Source organism: Pseudopodoces humilis, chromosome 13 (assembly GCF_049639895.1).
Source record: "Pseudopodoces humilis isolate 2021_Gansu_Grassland_sample_001 chromosome 13, ASM4963989v1, whole genome shotgun sequence".
In the NCBI taxonomy this organism is placed as follows: domain Eukaryota; kingdom Metazoa; phylum Chordata; class Aves; order Passeriformes; family Paridae; genus Pseudopodoces; species Pseudopodoces humilis.
In genome coordinates this window covers 10,560,588-10,584,284 of record NC_142212.1, presented here as the reverse complement: position 1 = coordinate 10,584,284, position 23,697 = coordinate 10,560,588, and positions in this window count along the sequence as shown.

Below are 23,697 nucleotides of genomic sequence, written 5' to 3'. Positions count from 1 at the left end.
TCCCACAGGGGCCTATTACAGCTACCCTGGGCAGCCAACATGTGTCAGCAGAGCAAACATCGAAGGCTATCCCAGTGTACTCCAAACATAAAAAGCAGAGAAAGCAGGACATGAGCCTGTCAACAGCTGCTTCTTTTCTCCCCTGCCCCTTCCCCATGTGGTTTTCAGGTCTGGCTGCCAGGCTTATGCCTTGGCATTTTAACGTGTGTGTGAAATTGCAATCCCCCCTGTCTCTCCCTACATGGTGGAAATTGGGAAATTAGCATTGCCCCATCACAGCTCCTACAAGTTCATGTTACAATTCAATGTCATTTTTATAAATGGTTGATTGGAGATTGGAAGATGGAGAATAAAATGGAGATTGGAGGGGAAGAAAAATGTTTTTCCAGTACAAGAATGATTTTTGGCCTACTGATTCCTCCCTGACACACATATTATTCCCACAGCCTGGGTACCTGAAAGGCAGAAAAAAATTAAATACATCCTTAAAAACATATAAACCTTACCCTCAACAGAGATTTGTGCCCTCGAAGAGGCAAAAAATCCGTGCAGCCTAAACACTCCTGTACTTTTGTTATTAAGTTCCATTTAAAGCCACAGTGGAGAACACAAACCCAAAGATGGATCAGTTTGGTGAAGTGGATCCTGGAACTGATGATCCACTTCACTTTTAGTAACACCTTTTAACTCCTACATATTCCCCTGTCATATTCCCTCAGCCCATAGACATTTGCATGGTACCACCAGAATATCCACCAGCTGATGTTCCTGATAGAATTTCAAACAAATGTGAAAACTGAAGAGAAATACCTTGAATGAACAAACCATGCACAGGAAAAAGGGAAAAGCCAATTCCAGTAAATCTTTGACTGTGAATTTACTGGGAGCTGCCCAGCTTCTGCTGGTTTTTTGGCCAGCACTGCCCTTGGACAGCACTGCCAAGATTGGAGCCCTGCTGAAACCTAAATGTAGAGCCCCAGCTGACACCCTTCCAGTGGCAAGAGGGTTAATGTGACAGGGATGCTGTGGCACAGAAGCCAGGCAATTGTGTGTCTCTTCTGTTTTCAATTTGATTTCTTGTGATTGAGCAAGGGAGAAAAAACATTCAGGATTACTACAAGTAAGTGCAAAACATTTTGAAATGCCCAAAGAAAATCCTGGTTACAGAGCAACCTGTTGACTTTATGTGGCCCAGAAATAGCTCCTGTCTTTGCAGACATTTTCCTGACACATTATCCCCTGTATATTACTGCACCTTCTCCAAACTATCTTGTTCATCCTTTCACTGTTTGCTGTCATATCTTTCTATTATCTGAGAACATTGTATTGTTATCATTAGACTGATGCTTATCCACTCTTTGCCTTCCTTTTTATCTTACCTAACCTGACTGCATTTCTGACCACGCAGGAAAGTGTTCATTGGTCTGAAGAAATTATTTCTGGCTATAATATTTTGCACTTTCAGGTTTCTGGTGGATAGAAAATGTCCTTTTTTGTCACTTGCCATATGTGGAGCTCAGGCAGCAAAAAAAGTGAGCTCCACTTTAGGGTAAAGCCCAAGGGTCAGATTTGGGCTGTTCAGTAGCTGGCACTTCTAAGATGGTTTCATATCTTCCTCCTCTTGTAATTCCTAGATCAAAGCATCTTTTGAAAATCTGATTTATTCAAAGCATCTGGTGGAGAGGCAGAAAAGAGTTCTTAGTGTGAGAGTGTGTGTAAGAAGAAGAAACCAGGTGATTTTACATTGCCATATTGCCTCAATGGGGTTCCCTTCACCTCACGTGGAACAGGAAAGCAGAAAGCTACTGCCAGACTTGGCACTGAATGCCTCCTGAGCACCACAAAAGAAATTGTATCATCCCTCCTCTAGGCATCCACAGCTCCTAGAGGGATGTGAAGGTGTCCCCAGAAGTGTGTGGCCATGAGATGCCACCTCCTGTTGCCCAGTTTGGCTGCCACCAGATTGGTTCATCACCAACATCTGTGTCTATGGGCACAAACAACCCCCTACGTGATGGACACAAACACCACAATGTCTTCAGCCTTGTGTCAGCCAGGGGCAACTCAGCTTCAGAAAACAGTTTCCAGCCTGAAGATGTTACAATAGTCTTTCATGACACTGTGGAGATGTGCTTACATTACCCCAAACCTCATTATTTCCTCCATCAATTTCCCCTTTCTTGTATAAATTAGAGTGAATTACAGTATTCATTCAGAATAATGTATAGCCACAAATGGATTCACATCAGTCAGAAAGAATACATTTATTCACAAACACTTGAGTGTTTATTTCAAGAATATTAGTGGGGATAAATGAATTTCAGAGATACTGGTGCTTTAAGTAGCTGGGAGTTTTCCTCCTGGAAGTATGCTTCAAGATTTTTTCAATGGTTCCTATTTATTACTCACACAATGGATTAGCAGAGCACTTCCATAATGATTCCACACAATTTTTGAATAGAAGGGCTCTTTTCCCTTTAATATGTCCCTTCCATCCATCCCAGCAGTAGAAACCAGGCTGTACAACATGGATGGCCACTTGTACGAGCAGTAAATCAGAGACAGGTCTTATTCATTGCAAGTAAGAGCCATTCATAGATGGAGCAGCGTTTGAATTTGGCAGTGCTGACTATAGTTTGAACAGTTGTGAAACTGCAAGTAATCAACACTTTAATAAAACTCATAATCTGCTTGCAGATAGTCTGGCAAGGAAAAAACTGCTAAAGGAGCTAAATCATCCGCAGAAATCATTTTCAGTGGATAATTTGACCAACTCCAACATGATGGTATTCATGTGCAAAAGCTCTGAAAATCTTTTCTCAATGGCTTGCAGAAAATGACTACAGATTTCTTATGGCTATGGATCAGAGCTGCTTTTGATGCTCATAAAGTAGAGACAGTATCTGTAGAAGAAACCTGTCCAAAGACATAATCTATTTGTGCAGACCACTGAAATTTTTCAGTTCCATGAAAGCCCCTGGCTTTGCAGTGCTGCAGCAGTGCTTTGCACTGCTTCAAGTTTCAAGCATGCACTTAAAGTTTAGATGTCATGTGAGTATATCAATTTATTGCTATACTGCGTTAGATTCTGACTGAAATCTGTAGTTACATGAGCCTACACACAGCAGAGACTCTTGTTCAAAATACTTAGCTAATAGTTTACAGGGTGACTCAATAATTTAAGAGGATTAGTAGCTAGAAATGAAGCCTTGCAGCTATGCACCGCTTATTTAGTTCCACTCCAAATTTACAATTATCTGACGGTTGTTTGGTGGTCGAGGTGAACTGAATTGCCACCTCCAGACTCTTTTGTAGGAGACTGCTGTGCACTTATCACAGACATCACATCACCATCATAAATGGCTTGGCAGTGTAGCAGGTGAAAAAATCCTGCAAGGACTGGCAGCTCAAACGTGATCTCTCTGCTAAGGCTCCACATGCCAAAGGCACGTGGGAGACAACTCTGTGGTGGGGACCCAATGTGAGGGACCTGATAGGGACCCACAGACCACCTTAAACACCTTTCAGTGTTGACTGATGGCAGTTACTGCCAATTTGGAAACTATTTAGGGAGCTGAATGGGAAAATATCTTTATCCCGTTTGAATTGCTGGGGCAATTGAGTCTCCCACTGTGGTATTTCCAACCTCCTTTGCAGCCTTTATTCTGGGCATCAGAATTATTAGAATGCCCCATTTCAGTGAGTAAATTTTATTAACATGCATTGCTATCACCTTGACCTTTGGTACTCCTTCCCTTGATTGGCTTACCATCCCAGAGCTGCTTCCAGGTGGGATGGTAGAGATGGGTGGAAAGAGCAGGCAGCTCATCACCTCTGAGAAAGATCAGCAGGTTCTGCATCAGGACAGAAACATTTACTGTCCCAGAAGTTATTCCCTTTCGGAGCTGCCACCTAAGCAGGGAGCTGGGAGGAAGCAATGGATCCTTTTGCTGGATACAGGGAGGACCAGGAAGAATGGAAGGAAAGCTGATCTAATATTTTTGCCTTAAAGCATTCTGGGCAAACAGCCAAGCTGGGGTTGAATGAGTAGGCAAAACATGAACAGGGGCGTTGCCCTGTTTCTGGGGAGATCATTCCCTCGGGGAACAGAGCAGAAAACTTGGATAACATTGTTTTAGCACTTGGAAATGGATCTTCAAGACCATTAGTAGAGAGTGTCCAGCCCTGGCCCAAGCAGGGGACAACTTTGGGCAATAACACTCATGATGCCAGTCTGGCAAAGCAGAGGGCTTGCAGGATTAGAGAGTAAACAGAGGGCAGAAGCAGCAAGTTGACAACTTTTGGCACATCAGATGAGCCCAAAGTAGCATCCTAGGAGCTGTGTAGATACCCACCCTGGGATTCTCTATTTTTATTTCTTTTGCTGAAGAGGCACTGAATCTTTTGATTTTCCTTTCCCATGAAGAAGAGGAAAAATAAGTCAAAATGGCTTCTTCTGAGGCATTTACACCCACTGAATTTGGCAAAGTTGTATTAAAGAAAACAGGAACAAAGTGAAAATAAAAATCCAGTGAAATTCCATTGGTTTTTACACATGGAGCTTATTTGCAGCAGGTGAGCAGTTAGAACTATAGCCTATAATCCTACGGCATACACAGCTCTATTGCAAGAGGACACTGGTCCAGCCCCACATCAGCTTGGCAAATAACATCTGGCTTTAGGACAGAGCCTCTCCCTTCTGTGGGGTGACAGCCCACTGCCCACTCTGATTTCACAGGGCAGCCTCCTCTAAGTGCTACCTGGAGAAACAGATTCTTGCTATTTTTTGGATGCTGGCTCTCCTCACAATTCAGCTACTCTAAAATATCTCTCCCAGAATCCGTGCAGCTCACTCCAGAGTGGTGGGAAGTGCCTGGGCCCCAGCTCAGGAAATCAGAGATCCTTCAACCCTGATCCTTCCCTACCTCCACCCTACAAATGCCTGCAGACACAGAACTGATCAAGGAGGGGTTTTTTGCAAATGACTTTGAATGCAGATGATATCAAGGAATAAGAACTCAGGAGTTTGGATCACCCTGGCATAGGAGGAACGTCCTGATTTGAAGCTCTTACGTTTTTGGACAGTGGGGTGATCACGCTGCCTCCTGCTCATCACCAGGTTTCTGCCCCTCTCACCCTGCCCAGCCTTCAAACAGGTTTTCCAAAGGATCTTTTTCTGCCACAAGGCCCAGGCTTTGGGAGACACCTACCCAAACAAGGCTTCTAACCTGGCTGCAGATTGGACCTGACCCTACCTTCCCATCTTTTCACCAGCTGAGGATGGCTCTGGGTCTTTGCCTGCCTCCCTTTCCCATTCACTGCTCCCCAGAGGACAATAAGCACTTTAGAAACCGCTTTAGGGATTCTACACAAGGATAATACAAGGAAACCCAGAGACAACAACCTAATCAGCAAACAGCTGAGCCAGGGATAAATTCACATGGAAAGTCTGTGTTTGTTTATTACTAATGGGTAACAGAGATGATAACCTTTTAATCCAAAACCATAATGAAATATGCATATTTGTTAATGTGCAACTATAAAATGCAAATCTTGCAAACACAATGGAGAAGGGCAAAGAAAGTACTCAGCACCAATACTAATTCATTCCTTTGGCTTCAGACATTTATTCAAATTGAGTTGTGTATGTAATATAAAGTCAGATGAATATGTAATTGTAATGTATATGTATAAACATTTTCATCTCAAATATGCAAACTGTTTATCATAATAGGAAGTAATACATATTTTGCTGAATAAAAGGTTACCTATTAAAATATTTTTACACTCTTCCCACCCCAAGCTTTTGTGCTCTCTGTAAAAGCTCTATTAACATAGAGACAATTTCTGATTTTCCCTTTTGAGTCACGCTACCCAAATTCAAAAGATTTAAAGTATTAACAACGTAGAATCAGAAAGACTTTTACATGAATATTTTTCCTCTCACTCTCCTCTTTTCCAAGCTACACAGAAATTGCTCTCCTAAATATCAATTTAAAACATTGGCTAAGAAGCTGAGCAATTTTCCCCTTCTATTTCCAGCCCCCAAAAGAAACAGCTTTCCCCTGTTGCTGTTGAAGTAACTACATATTTATCTACATATTAATGCAGTAATAACTAAGCTTTATTGCTAGTTCTGGTCACCACTGCTTTTCTAAACCTTCTCTCTGGCAGTTTGACAGCCTGAGAGCTGGAACCAGATTCACACACTGTTTGTAAGAATATCTGAAACAATTTGTGAATATCACAAATAGCGAAGAAACCAGGAAAATAAAGATCTGAGACAAATCCTCTTTTCCTAAACTCACCTGAAATCAAATCTCTTCCTACAAAGGAAAAGTTCAGATAGTTTTCCTTATTTTTTTCTTGGTGGGACAATCATGCTCATGATTCATGACCTGTTGAGCCATGAAGAATATTTCTGTCTGAAATTTAGCATGTATCAATTGTCTGAAACTTGAATGCATCGACAGGAAGTCAACAGCAATATTTCCACTGGCTTCACTGAGCGGTGGAGGACCAGTGGAGTCAGGGCAGAGCATGGAGAATTTTGAAACCAACCTCCAGCCATTGCTTCTTTTGTCTCTCCTGACTCTGCTATTCACTTTCCCACTGCTGCCATAACTCTATGCTGCTTTTAGTCAGTCCTGCCTTGTGCATTCAGCGTTTTCTTCTCTTGTCTTCCAAACAAAACATTTCCCCCCTCTTTGTGTTTTCTGACTCTCCTGAGGACCAGAGCCATGTAGCAATAACCAGAAGAGAAGAGGAAATCCCATCACTATTTATAGCCTCAAATTCTATGAATTCAGGAGCTCTAGAGGAGCACAAAAAGTACTGGTGGGTAACTAAAGCTGAGTAATTTTCCATTCTCTTTTACACATACTGCTGAAAATGGAAGGAAAGGTAATTTTGGTGCAGGGCTATAGCATAGTGCCATGAAATCAGTACAAGGAGTGCACAGATTTCTCTTTCCCCACTGCCCTGAGCCAGACTGACAGCAACATGCCCAGGTCCAGTGCTTCATCCACCCCTGGCATGAAGGTCGAGCTCTCTACCCAGTCAAGAGTCACCATCCTTCTTGCTAATGTGATTGGTCCCTGCAGGGTGGTTTAAAATTTCCTTGCTGAAACCTCTCCAAACTTCAAAAAGGCTTTGGCAGCACTCCCCAGGGCTGCCAAAGCCACTGCACACTCACAGACTTGGAGAGCAGCTGCTGAAGAACTTGAGAAAAGCAAAGTGGGTCCCTTTTTTCCCTAGCATTTATTTGCCCAAACCATTTACAAGGAAAACAGCTAGAAAGCACTATGATTAACCTGTTTCTCCCCACTTGTACCATCCACAGATGCTCTGCAGACAGCTTGTGTAGGAGAAGAGGTCTATTCACTTTTGAAGGAGGGTGAAGGAGAAAGGGAGAAAAGCCAGCAGGCCAAATGAGAAGCACTATTCTAGAAGTCTTCCATCATTTAAGACTCATAAATCATGATGCAGATTAATGAGAAATTAATGCAGTGCAGAAATTACTGGGGATGAGGAGCTGTCGGTCAGCAGCAGGAGTGCCTGCACATGAGACAAAGCAGTGAAAATCTCCAAAAAGGGAGAGGGCTCAGCAGCCTGGACCAGCTCTTTAATGAGGAAAGACAAAGAGGTCAGCATGGGAACAAGACAGTGTGTGGCTGCATCAGGGAGACAAGGGGCACTATTTAAAAATCCTGTCAAAAGACTCTCTGGACTGATTTGTATTAAAGCCTTATTCATATCTTCTAATGAAAAATCCTCCTGCATCGAATCATAATATATAAGCCTTAAAAGAGAGAGAGAGTGTGTGTGCACAAGAGCAGAGGGGAGGATATCAAACGAGTAGAGGTTAATTTCACTATGCACCTCCTCTGTTTGGGAGAAAAAATAACACAGACAAGGCAAATAGCCTACTTTACCTCCTGTCCTTTCTCTGTGATCCTCCAGTGACGTTATTTTAAGCATTTAACTTTCTGATAGCAGTTAGGCTGGTCACATTTTCCCTCCATTTAGTGGCAGGTTTTGAGCGCATCATTTAGTTCTGCAGTGGGAGTGATGGAGCATGGGCATGATAGATGATTCCCTTCCCCACTGCCTGGGTTTTTGGGGCTAACAAGTATCTTTCCATATTGCTGGTTCAAGCACTCTGAGGCTCTCTGCAAAGCAGGGCATGCAAAGGTGGGGAGAGGGTAAAAAATGATCTTCCGTCTTATTATTTCACATTCAAGGGAGCTGAGTACTGTCATCTTCTAAGATAAATTTTCTCTACTCCTCTATGGAAAGTGTTCTCACTATGAGTCCAAGCCAAGAAAGTGTAAATTGAGTCCCAATGTCCCATCTATGCAGATTTGCAAAGGCAGTGACAGAAACTCGTGGGAGAGATTTTGGAGAACGTGGCTGTTCCACAGCAGGTAGGGAGTCTTTATGCAAATACTGCAGCAGTACCTTCATTTACGGCTCCTGTTGGTCCCACTGCCCACAGGATGCCTGTAACCATAGCAATGGCTCTGGTGGAGGGTTCTCTGTGGTGCACAGACCAGACAGTGGCAGCTCATCAGCAGAGAGGAGTATCCAGACAGGGCCACTGTGGATGATGGGTGCGGGAGGGGAGAGCACTCACAGCCCAGGCAGATGGCAATCCATAACACTGATGGTAAGTCAGGTAGGCAGCAGTGCTCAGACACCATGGGGATGGGCACGGGAAAGGAATGGAAAGAGAACAGAGGGTAAATTAGGATGAATGTTCAGCTGACTCAAACTTGAATACACCCAGGTGTCACTATATACCATAACTAATGGAACTATATGCCCTCAGTTTAACTTCTGCTTGCTCCATCCAAGTTTTCCAGCTCTGTGACAGGGCTGGAGGGAAGCTGAGATGTGGCCTCAAATGCTGAAGCATTTTGGGAGCACACTGAAGAGAGCACTGAGCATTGCATTTGTATGAGCTGTACCTGGGCTGGAGATGGTGCCTTTATGTGAACATCTGAGAACAAACCGGACACCAAAGCATGCAGATTTTGTTATGGGCAGTTCTGGATGCAATATGACATCCCTGCTGACCAGTGGGTACTAACACCTCGTGTACTCCAGCTCTTATACACTCCCATTTTTCATTGAGGGGGGTGGGGACCCAGGTAGAACGGAGTTTCTGTAAGCCTAGGGGCACCACAAGTCCCTTAGACACCAGGTAAGCCATACATTTGTGTAGCTATCCCCTCTGACAGCTCCTTCTGTTTTTACAAGATGTAGTCTTTAATATTGCTCCATCGGGTGGAACATCTTTTTTTAAAATCTGCTCACATGCACACATGCGCAAAGGATAAAATACAAGCAGGGAAAAGGAAATCACAAAAAGGACTCTATTTATCAAAAAAACAATGGCTCAGTAGTGGCAGTGAAATAGAGATATTGTTACTTAGCGATAATAAGGGAAAAAAGCCATTGTCAAAATGATAAGGCCATTTCTGTTGTCTCCCCAAGTGATAATATCTCTGCTACCACTAGTGCCTGAGTATTGTTAGGATATTTCATGGCAAGTGTTAGACAGAATAAGTTATTTACTGAGCCCACAGCAAACTCTGGAGCCTCCAACTTCACCTCCCCCCATATCCCTGTTCACACAACAGCATCTTCTTTAATACCTTTGCAGCAGTGGTTTCTATTCCCCATGGCTTTTCATCTGCTTCTGTTTAAATATAGCACTGCTACCAAGTCATTTGACAAGGTACCTTTCACTGATAAGTAGCCCAACTTTCTCTTGCGATAGGTCATCAGAAAGCCAGATTATCACATCTTGAAAAATGTAGGAAATGCTGGTAAAAGTGCCAGTGAAATGAGTTAGGGTAAAGAAAATGGAAAAAAAAAGAATTAACACAGTAACAGCAATACAGAGAGCAGCTGAAAACCCCTGGCAGAGGCCCTGATGTTCTTACAGAGTCTGCAGAGAAAATCTACCCATCTAGCAGAGGCTGTCCTCCTGTAGGGCTTTGACACAAAGGTGCCTTCAGTGGAGCTTTCATTCTCTTATTTCAGGAGAGAAGAGCCAGCCCCAAGGCAGCCCCAGCCCCATGGCAGCCCCAGCCCCAGCCCCATGACAGCCCCAGCCCCAGGACAGCCCCAGCCCCATGGCAGCCCCAGGACAGCCCCAGGACAGCCCCAGCCCCAGGACAGCTCCAGCCCCAGGACAGCCCCAGGACAGCCCCAGCCCCAGGACAGTCCAGCCCCAGGACAGCCCCAGCCCCAGGACAGTCCAGCCCCATGGCAGCCCCAGCCCCAGCCCCAGGACAGCCCCAGGACAGCCCCAGCCCCAGGACAGCCCCAGGACAGCCCCAGGACAGCTCCAGCCCCAGGACAGCCCCAGCCCCAGGACAGTCCAGCCCCATGGCAGCCCCAGCCCCAGCCCCAGGACAGCCCCAGGACAGCCCCAGCCCCAGGACAGCCCCAGGACAGCCCCAGGACAGCTCCAGCCCCAGGACAGCCCCAGCCCCAGCCCCAGGACAGCCCCAGCCCCAGCCCCCGGACAGCCCCAGCCCCAGGACAGCCCCAGCCCCAGCCCCAGGACAGCTCCAGCCCCAGGACAGCCCCAGCCCCAGCCCCAGGACAGCCCCAGCCCCAGCCCCAGGACAGCTCCAGCTGCTCCAGTCCCAGGCAGGAGCCAGAGAGCAGAGAGAAGCTCAGTGCTGCCCAGCCAGCCACTACCTCCCTGCAGCAGCAAACAGAAAGGGAGTGAAGAGAGGGGGAAAGTCTCATGCAGACAACAAATGTTCCTCTTTTGTTAAATACAATTTCCTTTTCTATATATCATCAACATCACCACCAGCTGATGGAAACCACAGGGTCCCTGTTGCTCGCAGCACTGGTTCTGTAGAGGCTTTTTTATCTTGCAGACCATCAAGAAAAAGGAACTAGGTTTGGCAGAACAGTGCAAGGAAGGTTTAAACCACAACATAGGAGCCTCTCTGGGCAGAGGTTGTGTGCTGCCCACGCCAGCCTTGAGAAACTCTGCAGCTCTAGGAATCACTGCCTGCAAAACCATGCTTTCCAACAGCTCCTGCAGCAGGGAGAGCAAGCAAACCTAGTCAGGAAAAGATATCCAGGCCAATAAATCTAAAACCAGCCTCATCCCCTCCAAGAAACAAGGATCATGATTTCGTGCTAGGTCACACATCAGTGTCCACACTGGGGCCAGAAGCCTGTTTTCTGCCTCTGCTCTGGGAGCCAGCATTCTACTGGGGGCTGTGTCTTAGAAGGAATGGGACAGGGAAAATACAGTGTCCCAGGCAAGAGATACACAGTTCTTTGTTTATTATGCCATTCCTAAAATCTGGGATGGCATAGTGTCCTGGAAACTTCTTTCCAATTCTGAAAAGGTCTGTTTTCCAGAATTGCCCTGGCCACTGATGACAGGGTATTATGTCTAATTTTTAAGCAGACCTTACAGCCAGTCAATAAGGAAAATTCCAAATCTAGGAAGAGAAAATTCCTCAAATTATAAACTTTTGTTGCTCAATATTTAGTAGTTCATGGAGAAAAGAAAACAACAAAAAATCCCACAAAAAAACAGCAATTCAAATATAGAGCCATCTTCCTCACTTTTCTCTACCTTGGTTGAACATAAGGAAACTGAGTTCCTGCCACACTTTTATGAGTCTCACTTTAAAAAGTCTTTGTTAAAGCTGGATCTTTGCCCTGTCCTCTGCAAAAACATGAGCAGCCCCAGGCAAGTAAAATGCAAATTGTATCTGTATGGGCAGTGTGCTGCCAGCTCTGGGGCTGGGACGTGGCAGTTCATCACCCACACAGCACACATGGCTCCAGACTGAGGACTGTGCCTGCCCACCTGGGCAGAGCCATGATAAATGTCTACAAATTATCTTCTCAAATGCCTTCACCCCCTTCTTTGGAGACAGCTAGTGATGCTGCCAAAAATAAATGAATAAACAGAAAGATCAGCGTCCTGCAAGCTCCCCATGGAAGGTGACATGGGAAGCTTCTGCAGTAAAAGCTGTGGAGGAAACAGCCTGGAGAAGGTTTGGGCTTTTTTCCTTTTTTATTTTTTTTTTAAATAAATATTTGAGGCACAGCATGGGAGTTGAGTAGCAGTGTGGTAAGTATATCAAACACAGAGAATCCCCAGATTATCCGCTCTGAAGGTATTAGCTGGCTGCAGAAAACAGCCATCTTGAACCCTTGGAATTAGGATGGGTGCAAAAATATGGAAAAGTATTAAATAAGGTGTGAAACAGCATCAGGAATAAAACAATCCCTAACAATCCATCTGAATAAACAGGATGAGAAAAATCAGCATTGCTGCTGCTGCTGCTGCCTGGCTCCCTTCTCCAGCCATTCTCTCTACCCCTTTTCTGCACCTTCACCTGCTTTTGAAATCAAGCTGGCAGAGTGATGTGCAGCTAATCAGGATGGGGGGCAGCTGCTCTCTTCAAACAATTCCTGAAATGCCTCTCTGAAATCATCCATCTCCTCTTTGTCTCCAGTTTACATCTTCCTGAGGCCTTTAAAAACCAGGGTGTAATGTGGAGCTTAACAGTTGGCAAACACAGGTTTAAAGTGAGCTTGTACATTTGCAGATTGATCCCAGAATGATCAAAGATAAATAATCTCCCCAGTGCTCCTTTGTAAAAACTAATGAAACCTGGGGGAGCGAGGGAGGGAGACTGTGCAAAGCAGGGTTCCGGTTTCCTGAATATTTTAATCACTTCATTGCAATTACTGAAAGAACTTTTCCCACCCATCCCCCTCTTCCTGGCACCCTCATTCCCCTCATCTCCAGTAAATATATTTAGATAATTAGATCCACTGCATATAACCTGTTGGTAGCAGCTCTCCATTAGTGAAGCACCCTCTGGCTTGGCTGTCTGTGCCCACCCTTCTCGTACTCCATGGGCAAGTGCACTCAGGGCAATGACTGTGGGTGACCTCAAGGAATGGAAAAGGTTCATTTCCCTCCCTGGAAAGATCCTGTCCCAGCTGAGGCTTCCCTTCCCTCTCTGGAGTGAGCTCTGCTACAGCTCAGGCACCAGCAGGGCCCAGAGCTCTGCTCCTTCCAGGCTGGAAAGGTGAAAACTCCTGACCCAGCCTTTGCTCCCATTTCTCATTCTTGGGCATCTCAATGGATCTTGGAGTGGGCTGATACTGTTTTCACAGAAAACTCTGATTTGGCACAATCCCTGGAAATTAAATAAAACTACAAAGTTAAAGGTGTTATTAATGCCATCCCTGGGAGGAATGTCTAAAATGAACCTTTGGTTAGGTTTTTAGCCTGCAGCCCTTCCTGACATCTTTGGGTTACCTATCCTGCTCACACAGTGCTATAATGAGCATCATTTCCAGATCAGCCATAAGGGGCACTGAAGGATATCTTCTGAAAGATATCTTCATGCTACTCTCCTAGCTTTGCTAATTCATTAGGCAGAAGGCAGAAGGAAATACTGCTTGGAGAGCAACCACAGAAGATTACAATTCCCTGAGTTTAAAGTCTTTCCTTTCCAAACTTCTAACAATTTTTTAGTATTCATTAGGCAGACAGATTCTGTGTCCATAGATTCAATGTTTCATACACTGAAAAGCTTTAGTTCTGCCTTTCACATGGGGAAAAGACTCAAGAGGAAACAGAGCACTTTTAATTGGACACAGGGTCTATTCTCCATGAACATCTGAACCAACACCAGGACCAAATCCAGACAACAGCACAGTATGATCCTCTTCCCTGCAGACTGCTCCCAACTCCTGCAAAGAAATTGCAGTGCCAGCACTTGCAGAGCTGGGCCCAGTCTGAGCTTCACACATCAGCTACTGCCACATTCAAATGTACTTGGAAAAATAAAGAATTCATAATGGTACCTCTCCCACCAAAGAAGAAGCAGAAGTGACCCGAAGACTTTGATCCTGTAGTGTCTGACAGCTGTTTGGACTCTACAAATATGCCTGGAACTTTGGTCTCTGCTAGATTTGATAGACTTTATCCAAACTTCAGAAATTATCCCTGAACATTGATAGGGAGGTTTTAGTGGAAGCATTCAGCTAAAAATAAGCCAGCAGAAGTGAGGGAAGGAAGGGAAAGAAAACATTAGAAAGGGTCATGGCTGGATTTGCTGAACAAATGAGCTCTCTGGTGACTATGAGATCTCATCATACTCCTCTCAATTTTGTTGTAGGAAGAAGTATAAGACAATGAGTGACCTTCAAATACAGTGTGGAAATATGCAGGCTGACTCTCAACAAGAAAACCCTCCTAAAAGGGTATAATCAGATTTCCCCACAGGAGATCTTTCTCTATGCTGCTGTTTAATCTCTCCTACCATATAGCTGTGTGTACTTTTAGAATAGATCGATCATGCATTTAGAAAAGGAAAAAAACCAAGGAGGCCATGTGAGGAGGTTTGTGCCTGCACCGTCAGCTGGAGTGGAGTCAGGGATTGATCAGAGGTGGACACAGCTGGCCTATCAGCTCAGCACAGGCAGTGCAGGTATGGATATCCAGGCAGGCAATACATGCAGATCCACCTGCTGAACATCCCAGCCTCCCAGCCCTCCCCACCCATTCACATCTCATTAATTAACCACACATCGAGGTCACAGGGACTGGAGGCTGCTCAGAAAAGAGGGATGAGGAAATTCCCCTTCCCAAAGCTTTTGCTCCCAAAATCGACAGGGCAAGTGGCACTGGGAATGAGGGAATCAACCCTAGTTTGGAGGGAGAGACTTCACCCTCAGACTGCAAAGGTGATTTATAAGAAACTGCTCAGCCAGCTCCCATTCACTTCTGATGGGATTTAACTGCTCAGTTTTAAAATGGTTTCAGACCTTCAAGTCAGAGCAGGGGACTCATTCCCACTAAAGAGATATGCAGAAGATTTTTGAAGTTAAATCTACCAAGGCCAAAATCATCTGAGAGAGGTCATTTTTCTCCAGGGTGAAGAATTACCAACCCCTTAAAGCAGTTATAACATCAGATCCTAACCCTGAGTTCCTTTCCCTCAGCATGAAGCCTTTTACCTGTGTCCCTTAGGGTTCAACTTTCACCCTGATTTTATAAGCAATGAAGAGTGTGGGCTGTGTCTCTACTAGATCTGTTTTATCCATTGTGACATAAAGGAAGTATGTCCTTGAACAATTAAAAATTAAATCCCAGCCTAGTCAGTGCAGGATCAGACACAGACACAGTCTAACTTTACTCACTACAGTTTACTTTCTTTTTTTTCTTGTTGTCTTCCTGCAAACAGGTCCCTGGGCTTTTTGATTTATACTTTACCATCTGAAATGCATAAAAGATGTGGCACTTTTGCTCCTCCATGAATCTTCCACAATTTTGTTCAAAATTTTACTGAAGATGACATGACAAATTACTGCCCGAGTCAATTTGCTGGAGGAGGGCATCATTAAAAAAACAGAACAGTTGTGACACAAAAAAAGAGTAAAGGGAGGGTGGGGGAAACAATGAGCTCACAACCTCTTTGAACATGTCACACTCCAAAGGCAGTGCTACCAGGCTGAGACTGGCAGATTAATTACCCACACAGCAGATTCACTGATTTAGGGGAAAGGAAGAACTTAAAAGCTCATTTGACCCATTCAGTAGAGGTTAAGATTGTTCACAGCATAGCTCTGGGCTAGGCCTGTACAGCCTTCCCATGTCCTCATTGCTGTAACTGTGCCCTGGTGCCCTCCTCTGGCAGCCCCTTCTTGTTTCCTCACCCAAATCTAACCCCAAACTTCAAAGGCAGATAAGAAACCATTTGATTATGGCAGGTACTTCACTGTTTGCACTGTATAAAGAATATTCTGTCTTTGGTGCGGCTCAGAACAGTCAAGTAACAACAGGTAATTTGATATAAAGAACAAAATAAACGTATAACATGTTCATTTTATTTTCCCATTGAAAAGGACCATGGTAAGTAGTATTATTATGAGTCATGTTGCCACGTGTTACTTCTCACACATCTTTCAAAGGTGTTGGAAGGAGAGCTTGTTTCTGTAGTGAATAGTGTCCCTGGTGTTTGCTTCTGTATCTTGTTTCAACACATTCTGCAGACAGAAAACTTGTATCCCTGTTGCAGTCCTGGGGACATTTTTCTTAATAAACAGCGATTTTCACTGCAAATGCCAAGGTATCAGCCAGGATCAAATTCTGAAATGCTTGTGAAAATATCTGATTTCACACATGGCTGCTAGCAAAGTAAATATTAGCTAGGTTACCCACAGTCCTGGGTAGCACTTGGATCTGGTATGTTTGGTCTCAATTGGTCCTACAGGATTTTTACCCTATTTATTTTCTTGACTAGATCCACAGCCATTCTGAAGTGCCTGATGTCGTGTTAATTTAGTGTCTCAATTTCTCACCTAGAACCAAATCATTTCAGGAGTGATTTTGTACTTTACTTTTCACTTCCTAAGAAAATCTCTCGCAAATGGTGCTTTTGCACACAGATTACACATTATAGCAATTAGAAGATCCTGAGTATTATTTCTGTTTACACTTGGCTTACTGGGAAAAGAAAATGCAAAAGAACACAAGCAAAATCCGGTGATCTTTTAAAATCAATGCACTAGGCTTAACAGATGCACCCTGCCTAGATGCACCTGGGGTTCTGCTGAATTTACAATACACTGAATGTCTGGCTTAAAAAGTCTTCTATTTCAGGTACAGTGACTGCAGGACACAGCTGCTGTGCTAGCAAACATACCAAGTGCACCTTAATGGGCATGGTCTGCTATGCACCCAACCTGTGTCCAGGTAAAAGCCAGAGAGAGCTTGGCTCACAGCCAGCTCTCCTCCAGTGCTGTTAAATTGCAGCATTTACCCAGCAGCTGCTTCCATGGAGGCTCCCTGTGGAAGGCCCTGCAAGGTGTGTTGTGTCCTAAGCCCACTTGGAATTCATGTGGTCTAAAGGAATTCCCATTAACTCCCTCAGACCTCTCTAGCATGCTGCTAATTTTCAGAGGATTTCAGTTGGAAAAGGCTTCCTGAACTACTGAGTCCCAGACCTCTGTTACTGTCAGCACCATCTCATTCAGCTCGACTTTGGCCTCTGTCCCTTCTGAAGAGGAGGTGGTGACACAACATGGCAGATCTAATGATGAGAACATCTTAATTGCCACCCTAAGTTTAGCTGTAGGGGACCTAGTACCCTTTTTCCTGTTTGAAAGACATTTCTAGCACCTGCATACTCCTTACACGAGTCTGTCAATCTCCACTCCAGTGCTCATCTCTCAGACCTCTTTTACCCCTCCTGCAAGAAAAGAGCAGCCCAGTAAACAGAGTGTAATGAGAAGTCTAGGACTAATAGGGAGAGATTTTACCCCTCTTTCTTTCACACCTGGAGAGAGACAGGCCCTGGGGAGGGAGGTGCTGGCTGGAGAAGAGAGCCTTCCCAGAGAAGCTGAGCAAGCACAGGTGTCAGATCACCCTGGCTCTCTGATGGCTGCTGCTCTAAGGATGTTTTGGATGCAGGGAGGAGTCCTGCACCTCAAGGCAGTGCCTGGGAAAGCAGGGACAGCAGCTGAGAGAGGCATCAACTAAACTGGTCCCTCTCTAAGTGGGAGACACCTATGCTACTGCTAATCACTGTCAGAAAAAGCCAAGTCCAGATGCATGAGGCCAAACAGCTGGAGGAAACAGCAGCAATCACAGACCTGCACAGGGCAGCAGAAGCCAGTGAGAAAGCAGAAAGGAGAAACGAGGTCCTCTTGAGACCTGGCCTTGGCTTAGAGCATTGTCTCCCCTGAATTTGCATCTAACAGCTGGTCTCCATACATACCTCCACTTGACTTGGTTCTTCTCTTCCCCATTCCCACCTTTCTCCATTTTTATCTGTCTCACAGCTGAACACAGCATGCAATCCATGCCCTCCCCCTCCATTATTCCAAACACCCCCTTCTGTTGAATTTCTTTTTCTCCATGAGCAGCAGTTGGGGACGCAGATTGACTGAAAACTGTGATGCAGTATAAACAATACCATAAATAGACTTCAAATGGCCCAACAGGAACCTGGTACCCCTGAAAGATCAAAACCACTTTTCTCACTTCTTCACACAGAAGAAAAGAAGCCACCTGCTCTCACATGCCTGCAGCAATCACTGCCTGATTGGGTTCCCTGCAACGACCTCCCCATTCCCTCTCTCCAAAGCTTCCCTTCTACCCAGATTAAAGCCCCTGAGGTTGGTGCCATGTCCATTTCTTCTGTGCTAACCTGGTGATGGACAGCACTGCCCTCAGCACCAGGGAAAGCACACTTCCCTTCCCTGCTGTGTAAATGGAGGGGGCTGTAATTTTGCAGGGTTGCTTTGTTTTACCAGAAGAAATACTGCCCATCTTCCAAACTCCTCCTAGCTTGGTTTATCTATTCTACACACATGCTGCTCTCTAATGACAGTAGTGCAAGCCCAGTAGCAGATTTTGTCATCTTTCAGGAGGTGGCTGATAAATTAGATTGGATGTTCAGTCCCATCATGGAGCAGCAGACCTGCAGGACCCTGGGCACACAGGCATAGTCCTCATTTAACCCTGAGACTTTTTATACTTTCCTCATTATTACTGTAGGGCAATTCCTGAGCACAGTAAGCTGTCCTGTTAAAATGGACACAAAACCAGGTATTTGGCAGTTTTGGTTACCCTGAGCCTGGCTGAACTCAGAAGAGCTGGCCCTTCCAGTGCCCATTTTCACACATGTGGAAACTGGGCTTCAAGAAAGGACAATATTTTCACAGCTTCTCTTAAAGCAAGAGAAGCTTAACAAGTCATCCACTTCTTTCATCTTTAGCTCCTCTCCTGAAAGCAGACATGAATTACAAAGTACCTGGGGGAAAAGGCTATCCAGGAAGGCTCCTTTTCTTTAGGTTTATACCTGAGGCATCTAAAGAAACTTAACAGTACTGGGACCTAGCCAGCCTGCCAGGAAAGAAAAGCACTTGGCAGACACCACTGCACAGTCCAGATGATCCCATATGCCTGAGCTCAAATTCATGCCCTGCTCCAGAAGTTCAAGGGTATTGAGATCAGATGTTTTGATTGACCTCATTATATATAAACAGACCATCTGCAAAAGCTCAGATCTGGCTCCAAGCTTCTTCCAAGTCCAGGTTTGGGATTTTGATTTGAACCTCTGCCTAACTCATTCAAACTCTGCCAGGGCACAATGAAACCATGGTGCAAGATACCAAGAATCCTTTCTTGGATCCAAGCTGATCTCAGCTTCTACTCTAAATCCCTAATTCTGGCCTGTCTTTCAGGTGTGCCCACCATCCTACAGCTCCCCTGCAAACCACAGCCTCTCCCTCTTTGCCTATTTTACACCTATCTGCCACACTAAGGAGCCTCTCTGAATGCCAATTAATAGAGTACATAAACCTGAAAAACACGAGTACTGATGCGTATACGCACTGTCTCTGCTTGCAAAGGTATGTGGCAAGGGATCTCTTCCAAAGCAAATGTGGAAGATCAACAGATTCAGCACACTCCCAGAGTCCCTATAGGTCTCACAGAGGCAAAACATTTCATAAACAGTGAGCAGCCGTGACAAGAGACCTTTTCTCTTTCCTTTATTCCTGAAAAAAGAATTGCATCTTTGAGTTCCCATTGACAGCCATTCTCCCTTAACAATCTGCTTGACTCAACACAGGCCATGCTCTTGAGACTTGTTAAGGGAGGGGTGGGAAAGACATCTCCACACTGTTCTCTTCTTTCCCCCTTTCTTTAATCAAAGAAAGAAAACAGGGAAAAAAAAAAAAAAAAGAAAGAAAAAGAAAAAAAAAAAGCAAGGAGGAGGAGGGGAACCAATAGCCCCCTCCTCCCTACTCCTTGGCTTTCTCCCCTGTCTTCCTGGCTGTCAGATGCTCTGACATTCCTTGCACGTAAGTGTTTTGCTTCAAAAGTTAGAAGAGAGGGAGAAAGAGAAACTGCATTGCACAGTCCCTGTTGATAAGGTTCAAAGCAGACAGAGATGCCTCAGAAGCACATGTGGTCTCTCCCTCTCTCCCTGTTACAAGAGAAAAAAGAAGAGCTAAATTCCATGGCAGACTTTGCTTCTTCCTGCTGCTGTTATCTTTCCTTGCACACAGGCTGGAGGTAGGGGAAAGATAGAAAATGTCCTGTTTACCTTGCAATTTCTCTTCACCCCAGCCCCCTTTGAAATGTCATCTCTAAGCTTCTTTTTCAGTCCCAGTTTTTAATTGTATTTGTAAAATGAAAGAAAAATTTTGGACACATTTATCTGCCTAGCTGTTGTTTGCCCACACCTCCTCACACTGTTTTACAATTTTCCAGAAGTTAGGATGAGCCCAGCTGAGGTTAGTCAAGGAAAAAACCTGTCAAAAATCTTCCATACTGTTATTATTTCCCCAGCTTTGTCATTATCTGACTTTCCCCTTCCTCTACCCCTTGATAAATCCCTCTCATTTTTCCTCCCTGCTTAGCACTGGAGTAGAGAGGAAATACTACAAAGTTACCACCACGCTACTCACTTGGGGAATCCATCCAAGAGTGCTCTGGCCTAGCAAAATCATCACAGCCATCTGTCTGTCTGTTGTGCTGGAGGAGAAACAAGCACACACTTTTACAATAAAGAAAGAAACCCAAAAGCCATGAAAGTCAGAAACTAGCCAGCAGAATCAACAGTCACAGAGAATATTAAGATAGGGTTTCAGTCACTTCACTGGGATTTCAGATGAGCCTGGTGAACTAAAAGCCCTCCTCTTATTGCCTTCAAAGGGAAATTAAAACAGCTAAGAGATTGGAAGAGGGAAGCCAGTAAAAGTTAAAGAGCTCATCATGCTGCCCTCTCACTTCCCATCTGGCTAAGAGGAACATCAATCTGCTCAAGGTGGAATATCCCCTTCAAGGGCACCTCAGGACAGGCCCAGCTGCCATGTGAGGTTAATTTATGCTTTCTGGTTGAGGTGGTTGGGGCTCAGGTGTTGGGTTGTGCAGGTGTTGTACCTTGGGATCTACAGGTGAACCCCACCAGCTCCTGCCCCTGTCTGGAGCATCCTCCCTCACAGCTGAGCTATGAGAGCTGGTCTTTGTAACCATGATCAAGAAAAGCTCTTATTCCTGAGTAGGAATAAGGCTTTGGCTGTCTCATCCCACTATGACTGATGAGGGCAGAGGTTTCATCTCTCTTGGAGTTGCTCCTCAGAAGAAGACCTCTGAGTTTGCATCCTGCACGAGTACTTGTGTGCTCTGCAGCTGGGTCACCTCTGCACCCATCAGAGAAAAGGTGGCTGGAGGTAACAGCTGGTACCTGGAGAGGACTGGACGTAAGGGGACAAGAAGGGATTTATCTCTGCAGTGAGTAGCAGTATATTTATCTTTCTCTCCTGTTGTTGCATCAACTACCTGAGATGAGTTAGCAACTCGGCAGCGGCATTTCAGGAGCACACAAAATGGTTTTGTCAAAATATGAATGATAAGAAAGGCCCTTAGTGTTATCAGTGTTTACTAGGGAAAGCTGACATGGGAGGAAAAAAGCCCTGACTTATCCTGGGATGTTAACTATATCCAGATTGTCACTAAGTTAACAATTTATGCCAGACATTAAAAATTCTCTTTCTTATACAGCAAAGAACTCAGGCTATAGATGGAGAATATTTCCATGCACAGCCATTCAGTCACTCCAGGAAGGCACTGGAAGCTGCAGGCTGTTTTTAGCTTGTTGCAGAGCAAGGCAGTGAGGATTTTTGACTGAAAATGGTAAAATAGTCTCTGTTACTGGTAGCTGGATTTGGTGTCAGTACAGTGAAAAAGTCTTGTCTCCTTTCCTGGATGTTTTCATGCCAAAAGATAAGAAACTTGGAAAACTCTGAAAAGTGAAGATACTGTCCAGCTTCTACTTGGTCTGACTGTCCAAAGACAGAAGAGCTCTACTCATTTAAAAGATAGGGGGTATTGATGCTATTGAGCTCTCTTCATCCTTTTGAAGAAGAGTGTCACATCTGCTGGTTGACATTTAATACTTCCCTATCCCAAACTGTCCTGGAGATGCTGCTGAGGGATGATTTTACATTGAAAGCAGCTTCATAATTCTTCATGGAAAATCTTTGCAGGGGAAAGTTCTGACCATTCTTCCCAACTGGCCACTGATGCTTCATGGAGATAACTGGCCCCTATCCACGACTATACATCCGTCCAGTTTGGCTGTGAAGATTTTTCTGACATCTGAACTATGAATTCCTAGTCTGAGGGTCAATATCCATAGTTGAGACCTTAAAAAGCAGCCCAGGAATGCGGCAGGAGAGCTGGGTGCTCTGGGCTTTCTTCGCTGTCCCTGCCCTGCGCACAGTCCTTATTGTGGGTGAACATTTCACTGCACCCTGTTCAGTCCCTGTGCCAGAAAACATCCTGCTCACTTCACCATCCTGTCTTCCTCATCACACCCAGCACAGCTTCTTTCCCAGTTCACAAACACACGTAGTGCTGAGGAATTTTTCTGTAAATTACCATCATCGAGAAACAGAGTGCATAAGTCATTTGCCCATAAAAGCAAGACACAGTGGGGAAAGGGACCGCTCTGTGCTAGGGATGGCTCTGTGGAGCCTGTGGTGACAATTCTGTATTGCAGTGAGGACATTTCACTGCCAGAGGAGCAATACTCCAAAGCAGCAGGACCCTTGCTTGGAATGTGAGCCTGAAATAATTTCATAGCCACCCCCATCACTTCTCTTTCTAGTTCATAGGCACAGGAGTGCAGATGCAAACTTCAGACTGGTAATGGAGCAGTTTGGGAACACCTATATAACTGCAATTCAGGACCTAGTTCCCCAAGTGCGCATTTCAGACTCTGTTGCTGTAAAAGAAGCATTTGGGGCAGAAAACAACTTACTGCAGCATAATAAAAGCAAGAGACTTGGACTTTATAATCTGTTCTGAAGAGCGTGAGTTCACTTACCAAACAGTGAAGCAGCAATAAACTTCCCAGTAGGTAAGAGCAAACCCATGCTGGTTACCACTGTATATCACAGCTAGCCTCACCTGCCCTGTCTTGCCTTGGGGCATGAGATCAGCTTGTTCTGCAAGTCACCTGCACTTGGTGCAAAAAAAAAAACCCATAACATCTGTGGCAGACATTTCAAAGTTCAACATCTAGTCTGTTTTCAATTTTTCCTTCAAATACCAGAAGTGATTGTACCACATTATGGACTAATCGCCTGTCAAATTTAATTTCTTAAGATGAGGTTGCTTTAGAGCCAAGTGAATGAAAAGGAAAAAATACCCTGTCCAAACCCACTAAATTGTTACTTTTATGCTTGTATAGTTACCTGAAAATTGGAGCTTTTCTTTAATCTTTTGGTTTAACTATATGGCAAACATATTGCTGTCAGTCTAGGATATTATATGCAAAATTTGATCTTCCAGTAGCTCTTTGTATTTAAACTGTAATGAAATGATTTCATTAAATTAGCACAAGGTCCAGCAAGGTGCAAAGTCTTTTCTGTACTTATTACTGAAGATCAAATACAGACCTTCATTTTCTCTTACTTGAAGCGTCTGCACTATTTGTTGGGACAAGACTTCTCACTTTCTAGCGTGCCCCACCTGAAGGCCTCAGGGACATAAAGGTTTGGTAATGCTCTCCAGCCCTTCCCCACCAGCACACACGTGCTGTGCACCATAGGATGATAACCACCGATGGCACACAGGAAACTGCACCCTGTGTGTGGATTTTG